Source organism: Theropithecus gelada, chromosome X (genome assembly GCF_003255815.1).
Source record: "Theropithecus gelada isolate Dixy chromosome X, Tgel_1.0, whole genome shotgun sequence".
NCBI classification, from domain to species: Eukaryota; Metazoa; Chordata; class Mammalia; order Primates; family Cercopithecidae; genus Theropithecus; species Theropithecus gelada.
The window spans coordinates 21,795,842-21,813,447 of record NC_037689.1 but is presented as its reverse complement, the minus strand read 5'-3'; the positions used below and the strand labels follow the sequence as shown (position 1 = coordinate 21,813,447).

Sequence of the window (17,606 nt, the reverse complement as noted above, 5' to 3'; positions counted from 1 at the left end):
CCTCCTGGGCACAGCTGTAGCCACCCAAGTCATGGCTGTGGACCCTGGCCTTCCTTTGCCCTTGGGGGCTGGGAGCAGGCCGGAGCCCTACCCTCCTGGGTGCAGCTGCAGCTGCCCAAGTTGTGGCTGCAGACCCAGGCCTCCCTGTGCTCCTTGGGGCCAGGAGCAGACCGGAGCCCCATCCTCCCAGGCGCAGCTGTAGCTGCCCAACCATGGCTGTGGACCCAGTAATCTCTGTACTCTTGGTGGTCTGGGAAGGCCCCCCATGCCCCTGCAGGCTCAGAAGTACCTGCTCCTGCTGCCTGGCCTTTCCCCACTCCTGGTGCCCGCTCTGATCTCAGAGCAAAGTTGAGGCTGAGCCCAGGCACTGTTGCAACTGACCAGGTGGGTGCCAACAAGCATGGGAGGGAGGTCAAGGTGGAGCTGAGGGCAGTTTGGTGCTGGCGTGCAGGCACCCCTCAGCACAAACAGCCTGGATGCCATGAACAGCAGCGGGAGGCAGACAGGCTCCTGAGTAGAAAGGGATAGGTTACCAGTGAAGCCCCACCTTCAAGCCAGGGAAGTCCTGAAGCCTGGGAGCCAGGCTGCCAGTCACACAGACTGGAGTGGGAACTTATGGTGCTTTTCCCAGCCCACCCATAGCCACTCATGGACCAGTCAGCATGCACTTCATCCCCTCTGAGGCACATAAAAATCCCAGATTCAGCCAGACTCAAGGAAAGGATGAGATGTCCAGCTGCGGAAAGGAGCTACCCACTCCAGGGTGTCCTCTCTGCTGAGAGCTGAACACTCATCAAGACACCCTGCCTGTGGAGAGGAGCTACCCAATGTGGGTCTCCTCTGAGCTGTTCTGTCGCTCAATAAAGCTCCTTTTTGCCTTGCTCACCCTCCACTTGTCTATGTACCTCATTCTTCCTGGATGAAGGACAAGAACCTGGAACCCATCAATGGCAGGGCAAAAAGAGCTGAAACACACCCCTTGCTCACCACATTGTAGGCAACAAGAAGGAAAAAAGAGAGAAGGAGAGAAGAGCTGCTTCCCTTCGGAGAGCCCAGACCTAGGAGTTCCCTGAGCCAGGGCTGTGACACCCTGTTTGGGGTGCTGTGGTTCCTGGCTTTCCAAGCTTCTGGATACCACTGTGTTCCCTGGTGTCAGCCGTGGAAGCTGACTTGGTCCAGCCACAGCCTTGCAGGGAGCCAGCGCCCACAGCCTTGCAGGGAGCCACAGCCTTGCAGGGAGCCTGGTCCAGCCACAGCCTTGCAGGGAGCCAGCGCCCATGCCAGCATCTGGAGCTTCCTGCCCCGCTGCAGTCAGCATGTCTGGCTGTGCACAGAGGCTGGACCCTATACTTGCTGACACACCCCTCACCACTCTACGCCTGGCTTGCCCTTGGCAGGCATGGGAGCCAGGCTGGTAGTGTGAGCCGAGTGTAGCCTGCCAGGCTGAGTGGGTGGAATGACCTCAGCAGGCCCAAGCAAAACTCAGGCAAAGACTGGCCACAGAGGTTTCTGGCTGGTGAAGCAACACCACAAGAATCCTGTGACAGAACTGCTGGATCATATGGTAGTACTTTTAAAATTTTTTGAGGAACCTCCATTCTGTTTTCCAAAATGGCTATACTAATTTACATTTCCACCAATGGTGTTGAAGGTTTTCCTTTTTCTTCATATCTTTACCAACACTTGTTGTCTTTTACCATTTTGATAAGTGCTGTTCTAATAAGTGTGGGGTATATGTAGTTGTGGTTTCAACTTGCATTTCCCTTAGTGATGCTGAGCATTTTTTTTTTATATACTTGTAGACCGTTTGTATGTCTTTGAGAAATGTCTATCAGGTACTTTACCCATTTTAAATTTAAGTTATTTATTTTTGAGATGGAGTCTTGTTCTGTTGCCCAGGCTGGAGTGTGGTGGCACAATCTCAGCTCTCTGCAACCTTTGCCTCCCAGGTTCAAGTGATTCTCCTACTTCAGCCTCCCAAGTAGTTGGGATTACAAGGTGCCCACCACCACGCCCAGCTAATTTTTTTGTATTTTTAGTAGAGACAGGGTTTCACCATGTTAACCAGGCTGGTCTTGAACTCCTGACCTCAAGTGATCCACCTGCCTTGGCCTCCCAAAGTGCTGGGATTACAGGCATGAGCCACTGTGCCCGGCTAACGTTACCCATTTTTAAATTGGACTATTTGTTTTCTTGCTATTGAGTTCTTTGAGTTCCTTATATATTCTGGCTATTAACTCCTTATCAGATGTATAGTTTGCAAATATTTTCTCCCATCCCATGGGTTATCTCTTCATTCTGTTTATTGTTCCCTTGGCTGTCCAGAAGCTTTTTAGTTTGATGAAATCTAATTTGTCTATTTTTGTGCCTTTGTTGCCTGTTCTTTTGGTGTCATATTCAAAAAACGATTGCCCAGACCAATGTCGTGTACCTTTTCCCTTATGTTTTCTACTAGTAGATTTATAGTTTCAGGTCTTACCTTTAGGTCTTTAATCCATTTTGAGTTGATTATTGTATATAGTGTGAGATAATGGTCCAATTTTACTCTTTTGCATGTGGATATCCAGTTTTCCTACCACCATTTATTGAAGAGACCCTCCTTTTCCCATTATGTGTTCTTGGCCCCTTTTTGAAAAATCAGTTGACCATTAAATGTATGGGTCTGTGTCTAGGCTCTCTGTCCTGTTCTATTTGTCTATGTGTCTGTTTTTATGCCAGTACAATGGAGTTTTGATTACTTTAGCATTGTAGGATATTTTGAAGTCGAATACTGTGATGTGTCAAGCTTTTTTCCCCCTCAAGGCTGCTTTGGCTATTGGGGGTCTTTTGTAGTTCAACATGAATTTTTGGATCGTTTTCTCTATTTCTGTGAAAAATGTCATTGAAATTTTGATAGGGATTCCATTGAATCTGTAGATTGCTTTGGGTGGCAAGGACATTTTAACAATATTAATTCTTCCATTCCATGAAAATAGTGTGTCTTTCCATTTATTCATGACTTTTCCAAATTTTTTCAATCTTTTATAGTTTGCAGTGTACACATCTTTTACATCCTTGGTTACATTTACTCCTAAATGGGGTTTCTTTTTTGGTAGCAACTGTAAATGGGATTGTTTTCCTGATTTATTTTGTAGGTAGTTCATTATCAGTGTATAGCAACACTACTAACTTTTTATGCTGATTTTGTATCCTGTACCTACTTTAACCAAATCTGTTTATTACTTCTAATAGTTTTTTGGTAGAGTCCTGGTTTTCTCTATATGAGACCATTTTATCTGAAAATAGTTTAACTTTTTATTTTCTGATTTCATACCTTTTTTTTTCTCTTGCCTAATTGCTCTGGCTAGGACTTCCAGTTCTATTTTGAATAGAAGTTTTGAGAATGGGCATCTTTGTTCCTGATCTTAGAGGAAAAGCTTTCAACTTTTCATCACTAAGCATGCTATTAGCTGTGGGCTTGTCATATATGGCCTTTATTGTGTTAAGATACTTCTTCTGTACCTAATTTGTTGAGAGTTTATCAGGAAACAATGTTGAATTTTATCAAATGCTTTTCTGTATATATTGAGATGATCATATGGTTTTTGTCTATCATTCTGTTAATATAGTGTGTCATATTTATAGCTTTCCATATGTTGAATTATCCTTGTGTTCCAGGAATATATTCCATTTGATCTGGTGAGTGATCTTTTAAATATGCTATTGAATTCAGTTTGCTAGTATTTTGTTGAGTATTTTTGCATTTGTGTTCATCAGGGATATTTGTCTGTAATTTTATTTTCTTTAGTGTCCACGATCCATAGTTTCTGATGAGAAGTTAAGCATTAACTGAATTGTTGTTTTGACTGTGATATATCATTTTTCTGTTGCTGCTTTCAAGGCTCTTTGACTTACAGTGGTTTATTATTTACCTCAGAATGGACTTCTCTATTTATTCTGCTTTGAAATCATTTCGTATCTTGTATATATTAATTGCTGTCTTTCATCAAGTTTGGGAAATTTTCATTTATTATTTCTTCAAATTCAGAAATTATTTTGTATTTTAAAATTTTCTTTTTTATTGCCTTTATTTCTCTGCTGAGGCTTCCTATTTCTTTACTGAGGTTTTCATAAATTGATAAATCCGAGATCTCTGTCATAATTGAGGTTGGTTCTGATGTTCTGCCTCATCAAACTGTGTCTTTTTACCTTTTAGTATGCTTTGTGTTTTTTTTGTCAAAAGCTGGAGTACTGGGTAAAAGGAACCGAGGTGAATAGACCTTTAATGTAAGGTTTTATATTTATTTGGTTAGGGATTAGGCTGTGTTTAGTGTTTTCTGTAGCTGTAAGTGTCAGGAAATAAAATTTCCTCTGCTGTCTTTGTTTTTTTACTTCCCTGTTATATTTGAGTTCCTCTAGCAACTTTTTCTTAAGATTTGAGATATGCAATTCTTTCTGTTGTATCCCCCTGTTATTATACAGGATCCCTATTGATGTAATAAGGTGTAGGGAGATAAATGCTCTATGGTCCTATGATTGGGTCTCAATCTTTTAGTGAGCCTGTGCCCTAGACTGTGACCTTCGCAAGTGCTTCTCAGTTTTGCTTTGTTTTTCCCATCTTAGGTGAACTAGGAAGGCTAAACGGGAACAGGAATTGGGCATTTCCTTCTTCCAGGTCAGTTAGGGTCTGCTAAATCCCCACTTGGTTATGTTCTAGTAATACAGATGGCCCTCTGTATCCATGAGTTTCACATGCGTGGATTCAACCAACCATAGATGGAAAATATTTGGGAAAAAAAGCAATAAAGAGTATCAAAATAACAATACAATACAAAATAACACAAATAAGAATTGCAGTATAGCAACTATTTACATAGCGTTTATATTGTATGAGGTATTATAAGCAATATAGAGATGATTTAAAGTATATGGGAGGATGTGCATAGGTTATGTGTAAATACGACACCATTGTGTATAAGGGAGTTGAGTATCTCTGGATTTAGGTATCCGTGGATACTCAGGAACCACTATTGTTTCACTTGAGGGCAGGCCTTGGTAAGAAAGAGAATGTTCTTGAGTGCTTCATAAAATGGCTGTTTTTTCACTCTCCCTGCCTGAAGCCCAAGATAATTTTTCTTTGATCTTTACTGTAAGAACCTGATAGGGCTCCTGGAGCTAAAACTCACAGAAGTGGGTATAGGTCTAAGATTGGGCCTCCCTGGAGTTTCTAACTCTCAAACTACAGTTTATGTTTTCTTAGCCTGATACTGGTTCTGGAGTTTTCTCCTAGGCTTCTGCTTCAGAAAGTTGGATTTTCTATATCTGCCTGTCGGTCTCTATAGTTTTGGGGGCAGTGGTTTGCCCTGCAGTTGCAATCTCTAATGGATCTAGGAAGAGTTGTTGATTTTCACTTTGTTTAGCGTTTTTCTTGTGAGGATAAGAGTGATAACTTCCAAGCTCCTTACATTCTGAACCGGAAAATGAAAGTCAGTTTTTCATGAATTAGAAACATGTCTATTTGTATTTCATTGATGATAACCAGTTTAAAATCTTATGTTACTTCCAACATCTGGTTCATCATGGAGTTGGACTCGATTGATTTTTTTTTTTTCCTGTTTATAATGTGTTCTGTTTTCTTGATTCTTTGTATGCTGGGTTCTTTTGAGTTATATCTTAGATATTATGAATGTTAAATTGAAGAGATTCTGGATTATGTCCTTTTCACCTAAAAAGTATTGGTTCCTTTGTTTTAGCATCTAGTTTTGTTGACTGGGCTTGAACAGCTAACTCTGTTTCTTTTGCAGCTGCTCTTATCTTCATTCAGATCTTTTGTTTTTGGGGCTGCTGAAAGTCTGGACTGTATAAGCATGGTTCAGTGTTTAGTCAGAAATGTGAGTAGACAGAGCTTAAGAATCCACTCTTCAGCTCTTTGTCATCAGTGCTCATGGTTTTCTGGGATTTTGGTTTTGTTTTTTTAGGCCTGAGTGACTTTTTTTTTTTTTTTTTACACTTCTGCTGTGCATACTTTGTATCTAGTCCTAGACTAACACCATCTCCTCTCCTGCAAGTGAGTGCACCACCTCCACCAGTGTGTATCTTTTTCTCTTCACTCACCAGTATCTTCAGGGTGGCAGCTTTAGTCTCAGTTTGGAATTGTTCTTTTGCTTTGTATCTGTTACACAGGAACATGGTTCAAGGTTCAGTGTGCGTGAACAGAGTTTAGGAATTCCCTCCCTGGATCTCTTCCTTCTAGTATTCCCCGTTCTCATCAGCATTTTCCAACTTTTCTGATTTCCTAAGACAAAAACCAAAATGAGAAGATTTTTTTTTTCTATGTGTACCCCCTTCTCCACTAGCTGTTGTTCACCACAAGGGCTGCACTTAGCCCAGATTTAAGCCTCCATTCCTCATAGCAATTGTGGGTTCCTCATCTGAATCTGTGTGTTTCTGTTCACTGTCCAGTAGCTTAAGTTCATTTCTGTTTGTATTATATCCATGTTTTATAGTTATTTGCTCTCTCTATATATATAGATATATAGAGATATATTCTATTATACATATAGAATATATATAATATATATATAGAATATATATAATAGAATATATCTCTATATCTCTATATCTCTATATAGATATGTTTTCTGTATAGATATATTCTATTATATATAGATGTGTTCTATTTTATATATTTATATATTTTATAGCAGACCACATTACTATCCTTTGTCTTATTCTGATATCTCATATCTCTTTATTATCCTTTGTCTTATTCTCATATCTCTGAGATATATATATATATGTGTGTGTGTGTGTGTGTGTGTGTGTGTGTGTATACACATACATACATACTGAGGGGGGAGAGGATCTTATACATTCTGAGCTCATCATACCCAGAAATGGAAAGTTTTCAGGAATATTTCCTTGAGGGCAAAAAATATCCTCTGCTTTACTGAAAAATCTCTTAGAAACCAGGACCATGTGTTCTTTCAGTAACTTTTGGTAAGGTAGAAGCTTGTGATGTCCCAGTCTCTTGATTTCCATATAACAGGGAGTCAGGGAGGGAGACATTATGGAGATAATCAGAAACCTTTGGAGGCTATGAGCAGCCTATGTCATCCCACCTCTCTCAGTTATACTGAAATTTGACTAGCTTTTCACAGAGTCTGGAAATTTTTTATTAACGTAGTTAGGACTTTTTTGAGCCAAATGCTCATTTCTACTGTTCTTACTACAATGCCCGTCACAAAGTACTAGTTGAATCTATTAATTAGGAATTCACCATAAATTACTCACCACTAATAAATTACCTAAGTGTGAACATTTTGTTTATCTCAGAAATAAGATGATTAAATAAAAATATTTGCATATTTTTCGTCTTGCATTAATGTTGATACACAGCCAATATATTTCAAGTCATTTTAAATAAAAGATTAATCTGTCCATGATATACTTTGTTAGATAAAGCTATTTAAATGAATTGTTTTTGGATAAATCCTGTAATGGTGTTTTCTACTTCTTCCGTTTAACTCATTTGTTGAAAGACGGTAGGGAATAGTGGACCAGGTAATTAAAGAAAGTTCATTTTGTAGTTTCTGCCTCATATGATAGCCAAAGTAAATGAGATTATTAACATGAGCACTTTAAAGATGTATATCAAAATTAGGAGGCTTGTAGAAATTCTCAAGTAATTAAGAGTGTAGCATAGCAAATAATGAGTTTCTCTAATATTGGGGTTAAGATGTTCAGCAGAGTATGAATTATAAAATCCTCAAAATACAACTTGAAAGACTTTTGACTTTTGGCCCATTATCCTCTTGTTAATGCACATGTAAGAGATTATGTGGGGTCTTTATGTCATTAGGGCAAATTATAAGCTGTACTATAGGTGCTATTCAGTATTGAATACGAATGAGTTCAAAGTAGCTTTGTTGATCTTTCTCTAAAACTAGGTATTTGGCATTGACTTATCAGTGTGTTATTGTAAAAGAGATGTAGTGTGGAACTGTTTCCTGAGATTAATCCAAGTGTTCAGTATCATAATTTAGAAACTCCCTTCAGTTATCTGCCCTACGTTTCCATTTACTCAGTAATGTACCCAGACTGGGAAACCTTAAGAAGGCTTGAGACTTCTGGGTTCATTACAGAGCTGTGGGTAGCCATCTTGCTGTTGTTGACTCTAGTGACCTGTAACTACAGATCAAGCTGTATGCAGCCTTTTTCTCCTTCGGGTAAGTTGGGTTGAAATCCAGTGCGCCAAGCTGCTCTGAGGCTTTAATTGCATGAGTGAGCACTGAAAATGTGAAAAACAATTTTAGACCAGAATAGCAAGGTGAGTAAGGCCAAAGAATGTATTTTATGGATATTCATGAATATCACCCACAGAATTCAATATTTTTTCCAGACGATTCTGAAAGATTATAATTTAATGGATGTTTGTTTTATTCTTCTGAGGACCCAGTTGAAATCCTGTTGATTCTGTAGCAGACCACATTACTATCCTTTGTCTTACTCTCATATCTCTGAGGTAGACGAATGCTTCAGAGGTAAGGTGTTATATTTTCAAAGGACTTTTCTTATGTTTTATTGTATCTGTGTGATCAGAAGTACAGGGAGAAAGCCTGTTTTAAAATTAGCAGCATGAGGTATTAGAAACCTATAATGCTTATATGAAGTTTGGTGAAATATGGTTAGCCAAAGAGAATTTTCTCCTCAAACTAGTAACTAAATTGATATGTAGGAGCAGCCTTTCCTGAGTGACTTTCCTTGGTAGCTAAAACTGCAGCAAGACATTTCAGTAATAGTTTCCAAGGAAGTGAATGGATAGTGAGGTAATTTTCTTAAGTACTTGGATTCTGATTGTCTCCAGAGGCTTTGAAGCTGTTAGTTACACAATAGACGGATTTGATCTCCTAGGATCTTTGCCAGGTTTGTAATTGCACTGAGATTTTTAATGATCACAAATGACAACATGATGTCCTTCTCTTTATTCTGGGAGTGAGATAATTTGTACGTAAGAAACAAAATTAGGTTTTAGTTTGAAAGGCTTGGAGAATCAGACTTCTTTTAGGCCAGATACAGTGCTATATCTGAGAGATAGTTATACAGCCATTGAGTTGTAATTGCTTGGTTCATTAAAGTATCCTTGAAAATCATTAGTCTGTCGGCAGCATGAGGGCAGGTTTTATGTCATTTTGGTAATCATTGAGTCCTAGCACAATAGCTGACTGTAGTAAGTCCTTATTAATTTTTGTTGGAAGAATGGGAAGTATATTGAATTACAATGTCTTTTTTGCAATTTTTTGTTTTTTGTTTTTTTTTAGCATGGGATTAGAGGTGGCAGTTTTGGACAGGAGGCAAGGTAGAGTGTTCTTTCCCTTCTGCTCCTGGCAGGCAAGTCTTCTTTTTTTTAAGACTCTCAAGTGTCACCATGTTTGTGAAGACTTCTTATCTTTTCTAGGTGCAATTGACCTGACTAGTCTTCCTAAAATGTGTCCTTTACTTACTGCTTTTATAGCATCTGAGATGTGTTTATTGCATTTTTATTTGCTTCTTTCTACCATAGTAGAAAGTTCAATTATTATTCATCTGTCTATTCCTGATATATATATTAGTAGAAAAGTGTTCCACTGCAAGTAACAGCAATAATTATCGGCCAAGGAAGTTAATCTCAGAAAATAGTAAGAAATGTGTATAACATATAGGTAGGTATATTTTTAGTGCTGTTTATAATGAAGAAATAGAACCATCCTAAACTAAAACCAGTAGAGGACTGATTAAATAAATGATGAATATTTATATAAGGAACTATGAAGTAACAATTAAAATTTATGCATTTTCCAAATTGCCTGCCTTAAGTATACCTCAGTTTTTGAACAGAAAATATTCTTCACCCATATCATACAATAATCTGTATTCAACCCAATGTTGGTTTTGTGTTATAGATCAAGTAGAAAAGGAGCAGTAAAGAGGAAAATGGGAAATTAAAATACTGTTCAAATCTACAATGAAATAAAGATAGTGAAGTAGGCAACTGGTTTGTTTAGACAGTCCAGGGGATTTGGTATCTTATTCATCAGTTATTGAGTGTATTCTCTGTGCCAGCTAAGTGTTGGATGCTATAACAAATGCAGATAGGCCAAGTCATGGCCACATCCCTCAAAGAGCTTGCAATCTGGGGAGAATAATACACACACAGAAAATGGGTGAGCAAACAAAAGTGAGTACTACAGATTTGAATGCCATAGAAATTCAGAGGACAGAGTGATTACATCCTCCTGGGCTGGTGAAGATACATTTCTAAGGAGGAGAAGAATTATACTGTCATTAACGATGGTTTTAGGATTTAAATAAAAATGGAAGGAATATCATATTTAAACGAAGGAGAATGGGTGAACAAAGGCATGGAAATGAGAAAGTAGACAGCATTTGCAGAGAACTAGCTGGACTCAAATTTTAAGATTCTTCTTGTAGTGGAAAAGCAAGGGCCAGAACTCTAAGAGCCTTTCTTAGAACCTCTGATTCATATTTGCAAGTTGCAAAAATGGGCATTTTAATATTAGAAAATCTACTGTAGGACATATGAAATTAAGCTGAGAGCTGAAAATTTTCCATTCTTGGTTCAATACTTTAGTGAGGACAGCATTAGATTAAGAATCAGACCTGGAATGTGGTACTACAGGTTATAGTAAGTAGTAGCTCTGTAACCAAACTAAGCCTTGGTTTCCTCATCTGTAAAACAGGTATGATTATTCACCTCTCTGGACTCATTGGGTTTTTAATGAGCAGATCAAGTAAAATGGTATAAATGTTCTTGATGCAGAGCTGGGGGAGCAAGAGAAAAAAATCTTCAGACAGAACTCCCTCCGTACCTCTGTTCTGTACCTCAACTCTGATGAAAAGATATGTAACTAGGGGAAATAAGGGATTTATAGAGAGATTTGAATCCACCTGAAAATGGAGTACTAAAGTGGTAATAGTCCAGAAAATGTTCCCTCCACCCAGTACCAGATCCTTTAGTACATTGTTTCCAGACAGTTAGACTCCAGTATAAGGTTTTGGGGATACATTTTAGCTATAACCATATAATAACAAGCATCCTGTTTTCTTGTGGCTGATTGATCCCAGGGCTGCACTGATTCTGTAAACCAACTTGGCAGGATTTCCACAAACTGCTTCTGGAAAGTAGTAATTCTTAGGGACCCAAGGCTACCCTCAAATGAACTATAATACCTTGCCCTTAATTCTTTAGAATGGAAAAATAATCAGAATTATCTTGGCCCATGGGGTTGCTTATCAGCAGTTCTCTCAGGACTGCTATTCTTTTTTGGAGAAGGGCCAGTAGAGTGAGTCAGATCTTTTATGTTTTGTTTATAGAGTGGCCATCAGACGTTGGTCTGAACCACCCAGGTGCAATGAGTTTCCTTTGGCATGGTCATTCCACTAGGTATGCTTTTGATTGTGTCTAAGTTGTTTTAAGAAGCCATTTGAGTGGGCCAATTTCTAAATATGTTATACAAATATAGAGTACATTGCTTCTATGCTATCTTGCCCTTGGCTGACTTACAAGAAAGAAGTTATAAGAAATTATGACATTAAATGTGTTATTGTATATACTATATGGATGTTGAAGACATGGTTCATTACATTTCTTCTTTTGAGGACACTGGATAATTTTTCTGTCTAATCTCAAAATCATAAGTAATAAAATTTCTGGGCAACTGGTTTATTTTTATCTTAGGGATACCATAGCTCATGTAACATTATTTTTTGCTATTGACTACTAGGAGGTTTACCCCTTCCTTTATCAAAATTACAGAACCTTCTATAACTTTTTTTTTTTTTTGTATACAGACCTGAATCCTGTCTTTGTCTTATCTCTCTTATTATTGATCTTTCCCTTTGTCATGTTTTTCTCAAATGCTTATTTTTAAACTTTTATTTTATCTTCTTTTATTACATGATTTTATGTAAATCATGTTTAATTCTTTCCAGAACAGGCCTACCTAGTGTGAATAAATAAAGTGAATTTGATACAGAAATATTAAGTTTAATTTATTGAATTGGTGTACGTACTTCCTTTTTTGTTTATCATGATTTGGTGATAATCTAGGACAACAATTAAGTGATATCCAGAAATATATAACAACTGAAATTTTATATAAGATAATTTGTGAGGTAAAACAACAATTGATCATATGCATATAGTAACCCCTGCAATGAACAAACAAAGTATGCACAGATTATATCTTGACCCTTTCTTTTCAAGCTTCCCTTAGTCTTCATACATTTCACCTGGAAGCCTTTTATAGGAGAGGAAACATCCTCCTAAAAATATCTCACATTTGGTTAAGGAACAAAATGGACTTGTCTGTTGTATATTGCCTGGTCGGAATCAGTTATTCCACACTCACCCTTTGTGATCTAACTCTTTCACTGCCATACCATCTCCACTTCACTATAGGAAAGCTTCAATTTTTGTAGTTTATTTCAGTTAAGTATTAAGAGGCAAGCTGGTTAAATTGATTGACATGTGTGAAGAGCTGATAACCCCCCTGTTTAATTTTCCCAGTAGTATACACATGCTTGCCCCAAAGAATAAGATAGCCCTGTCTCCAGATGTCTTGATACAGGTTTTCACACTCTTCTTCCCCAAGGAAATAATGTAGCAGTGTACTAAGATACACACAGCTATGTTATTTGCAATTACAAAAATATAATCAAATCTTAAAGGCTGCATAATTTTCCAGTGTATGGATATAACAAGGTTTATTTCCAAATGGTAAAACATTTAGGGAATGGTTAAATTATGGTACATGAATATAATGCAACTATTAAGAATCATGTTTATAGGAAGATTCTTATAGTGTATGAATAAAAACAAAGAATACAAACTGGAATAACATATGAGCTCAATTCATTAAAATATCTTTTTAATTCAATAAATTTTGATGCATATGAGGAAATAGCATCAAATAAGATATACATGATTTCTGACAGCATTAACTAAAATAGGACATCATTACAAAATAAATCTCCCTTTGGGGATTGGTAATTTTTAATCAAATGTGATTATGCTCATTTTCTAGTTCGTGGACTTTCCAGGACCCTCGTTTCATTTCTCTTCTGCTTTCTGTCTGAGAATTCATAGTGCTCCAGTTCAATTAGATTGAGTTGAAGAGTATAAAAGCAAAAGAAATGGATAATTCAAGCCTAGAATTCCACATTATTTTTAGATTTTCTTTACCTACATAGTTAGTGTAACCCAACAGCATCACTTTCTCCCAGGAATCCATCCTTGTAATTTTGTCTGGGCTACTTCTGCAGGAAAAGATACTGGGTTTGCAAAGGCAAAAGTGCTTCTGCAGGTGCCTTTTAATTTTATCTTACAAAGAAACCCACACTCATGCTTTTATGGGATGTAATTCTTATTATTATGTAGCTTTATCAATTTAATTTTTTGTTGAGACAAATTTCCTTTGAATAATTTTTAATGATATTTATAGTCATGGATCTTTACTTAGAAAGTCTTTATTGAACATGTAAATCTTATTTAAGAATTCATCCTGCAAAATATATATTCTTGAGAATTGAGGCTAATATTTTAATTATCTGTGTCAAGTCATTACATTTTGGTTCTCTTGGTAGTTTTCATGTGATATTCTTGAACATTCTCTACAGTGACATGATTTAGTAGCTAGTGATGCAACAGTATTACATGTCACAGAAATAACTGTGTCCTTCTAAGGCCTCAGAGGCATATCAAATTTGTCCCATATGCTATTTGCAATGATTTCTCAATGTCATTTTTTTGGTGACATGCTTCTACAGTATGACAATGTGAGAGTTAAAAATATGATAACCTATTTCTCTCTGGTTGATTTGTCTATATTGACCTCTTGAAGTAATTTAGTATATCTGACCTTATTTATTTAAAAATTAAAATACCTGAACTTCTTATATGATCACTTTTAAAACACCAGATTGTTACATTTGGAGCTAAAATTCTGTGCTGTGTTATGCCTAAGATAATATAACCAAAGCCACATTGTTTATTCTTCTACTTTTTTACTTATACATGGTGTCCATTATGCATTGATCTTGTCCAGCAAAATTAACTATTTTAACTGATTGTTCGGCTATCTGAAGAATCTTATTAAAATTTAATCGGTAAACTAAAAATAAGCACCTAATGCCATAGTGCATTCTGGTAACTCATAAAAGAAAAAAAAAAAAAAAAAGAAAGTAAAGCCTAATGTAGGCTTGTAAGGTTAAAGGAAGGTTAGTATATACTTATTGGCCATTCAAGGGTATATGTAAATGACCATTTTTCCTCTTTTGAGAAGTGTGATGTAATGCAACCACACTTACAAGTGATATACTTTCCCGTTTGCAGAATATTTACTGTTTTGCCTACTATCACTGAACTGCCCTGAGTTATATACCACTATTAATAGGGTTAAAACTCATCCGTGTCCCTTCTATTCCATGGAAAAGACTTTCTGGACGGTGGCTAAGGCTAACATAAGATTCTTGAGCTATCTCCTATGTGTGGCTTACTTCCCACCCACCAAAAAGAAGCAAATTCTGTCCAGATGCATTGTCTTCATAATGGCTTCTCTCTTTTTTTTTCTCATTTCTACCTTAAGGATTCCTTCTGCCTTATTGCTATTCTTACTTCTCTTATATTTCTAGAAGAGGCACCTAACTATATTCCTACTATTAGTTTTATCTTTCTTTTATTTTGATGACTGTTCTGTTGCTCCAAGACTCTTATTTTCATAATACCATACAAAACTCATAAGTTTAGAAAATTATGGCCTTTAGCTGATCTGAAAAGTGATGTATGTTTAAATGGACAAAAGACTTGAAACAGGCACTTCACAAAAGATATTCAAAGGGCCAGTGTACAAAAAGGTATTCATTTTCATCACTCATCAGGAAAATGCACAATGTGATACCATTACCCCCACAAGAGTAACAAAGGTAAAAAAGACAATACCAAGAGTTTGTAAGAATATAGAGATGTAGAATAATTGGAACTCTGCTGGGAGTGTAAATTGGTGCAACCACATTGGAAAACTGCTTAGTAGTAATGAGTAGAGCTGAATATAGGCAGCATGTGACCCAGTAATTCTACTTGTACACCCAACAGAAATAGAAGTATAGGCATACACCCAAAAGAAATAGATATATAGTTTCATCAAAAGACATACACAAGAATGTTTACAGCACTACTTGTAGTAAACTTCAACTTGAAATAACTTAAATTTCTATCAGTAGAATGAATAAATGGGATTATATACCTACATGGAATCAGTAGTGAGAATGAATGAGCTACAACTATATGCAACAATATGAATGAATCTTACAAACATGATGTTGAGCAAAAGAAGCTTGATCCAAATGAGTACATACTGTGATTCCATTTATATGAAATTCAAAAACACACAAAACGTGTAATAAGTCAGGGTAGTAGTTACCCTTATTAGGAAGTAGTAACTGGACAGGAAGCAGAAGTAGGGTTTCTGGAGTGCTAGTACTATTCTGCTAAGTGTCTTTTTTTTTTTTTTGAGACGGAGTCTCGCGCTGTCGCCCAGGCTGGAGTGCAGTGGCCGGATCTCAGCTCACTGCAAGCTCCGCCTCCCGGGTTCACGCCATTCTCCGGCCTCAGCCTCCCGAGTAGCTGGGACTACAGGCGCTGCCACCTCGCCCGGCTATTTTTTGTATTTCTTAGTAGAGACAGGGTTTCACCGTGTTAGCCAGGATGGTCTCGATCTCCTGACCTCGTGATCCGCCCATCTCGGCCTCCCAAAGTGCTGGGATTACAGGCTTGAGCCACCGCGCCCGGCCTCTGCTAAGTGTCTTGATTTGGGTGCTGGTTACATGGGTGGCCTCACTTTGTGAAAATTCAACAAGGTGTATACTAATGATTTGTATACTTTTCTGTATGTATGCCATATATATATGTGTGTGTGTGTATATATATATAAAAAATTTCACGAAAGAGCAATACTATATGCTATATTATTTATCTACCACTGCATAACAAATTACCCCAAAACTTAGCAGCTTCATGTAACAAACATTGGTTATCTCACACAGTTTCTGAGAGCAATCTAGGAGCAACTCAGCTGGGTGGTTTTGGCATAGGGTCTCTCACGAGATTGCTATCAAGATGTAGGCTGGGGCTGCAGTCATCCGAAGGCTTGACTGGGCCTGGAGCATCTGCTTCCAAGATGCCTTCTTCTTTTTTTTTTTTTGAGACAGTCTTGCTGTGTCGTCCAGGCTGGAGTGCAGTGGCGTGATCTAGACTCACTGCAACCTCTGCCTACTAGGCTCAAGTGATACTCCTGCCTCAGCCTCCCAAGAAGCTGGGATTACAGGTACCTGCCACCATGCCTGGCTAATTTTTGTATTTTTGGTAGAATTGGGGTTTTGCCATGTTCACGAAGCTTATCTTAAACTCCTGACCTCAGGTGATCCACGGGCCTTGGCCTCCCAAGGTGCTGGGATTACAGGCGTGAGCTACTGGCACCCAGCCCAAGTTGGCTTCTTCATGTACCTGTGGAGGGACGCTTCAGTGAAAGCTCTTTGTATTGCCAGAGGCTACAAAATAACCTCACAGATAACATTATATATATATATATATACATACACACACACATATATATAAAAATATACTCTTTCATATTTGTTTATACATATTTAACAAATGATATCATGAATATTTTATAATGTTTACTCAATATATTATGGACATCCTTTTTTATTTTTTGACTGGCTTATCTATAGATCTATTTCATCCTTTTTTCATAGAGCTCTATTGAGGTGTGATTGTCATATAATTGGCATACATACACATATTTAAAGTGTATAATTGGAGATTTTTTTAAATGTATGTGTACAGTCATGAATTTATCATCACAATCTAGGTAATGGGCAAGCAGTCACCTGCAAAAGTTTCCTCCTGTCCCTTTGTAATCCTCTTCTCATACTTTTTAATGGCTGAAAAGCTTTATTTGCATATATAAAGTGTCTATAAAATCCATACTTACATTTGCTCACACATAGCTCAATCTAATATTTTGTTTAAATTGTAGAACTCTCACCCCATTTAGAGAAAGAAGTGCACTCCCCAACCCCAGTCAAGAACCTGCTATTGTATGTCATCATTGAGCCAAATTACCTAGGTAAGAATCTTAGCCTTGCCACTTTACAGACATTATGATCTTGGGCAAATTGCTTAACCACTCTGTATCAAATTCCTTACCTGTAAAGTGGGGATAATAATAGTTTTATATTTAACTCATAAAATTGCAAAGATTAAAGGAATTAACACAATGATCTGATAACAAAGCACTATGTTATTATCTGCTGCTGTTATTATTCCCATGGTTTGTTATGCTAAAAGCCTCTTTTCAGTTTCTCCTGATGATGTTAAAGCTATGAGTTGCTATTCAAATTGTATTCAAGTTGTATTCAAATAGCCTACCAGAACTTATCTCCTCTTTTTTACTCCTACTTCTATCACCTCCCTCTGAGCATCTTGAGAAAGGTGAGAAGTATGTAGCTAATCATAGGCTGTTTTAGTATTGGAGAGTTTGGCTTTAGGGACATTTCATAAGGTG

At 37.4% G+C, this 17,606-nt stretch overlaps 1 protein-coding gene across 5 annotated transcripts in view; it reads left to right on the top strand.

Moving 5' to 3' along the window:
• The window catches only part of PRRG1 (proline rich and Gla domain 1), a 109,028-nt gene that overhangs the window by 28,965 nt on the left and 62,457 nt on the right, over nt 1-17,606 (top strand). For 2 of the 5 annotated variants that reach the window (XM_025371959.1, XM_025371961.1), the window contains exon 2: nt 17,079-17,168. The exons of the other annotated variants lie outside the window; for them this stretch is intronic. The gene's annotated coding sequence lies outside the window, so the exon portion shown is untranslated. The remainder of the gene's footprint in view (nt 1-17,078; nt 17,169-17,606) is intronic. 5 annotated transcript variants of the gene reach the window in all.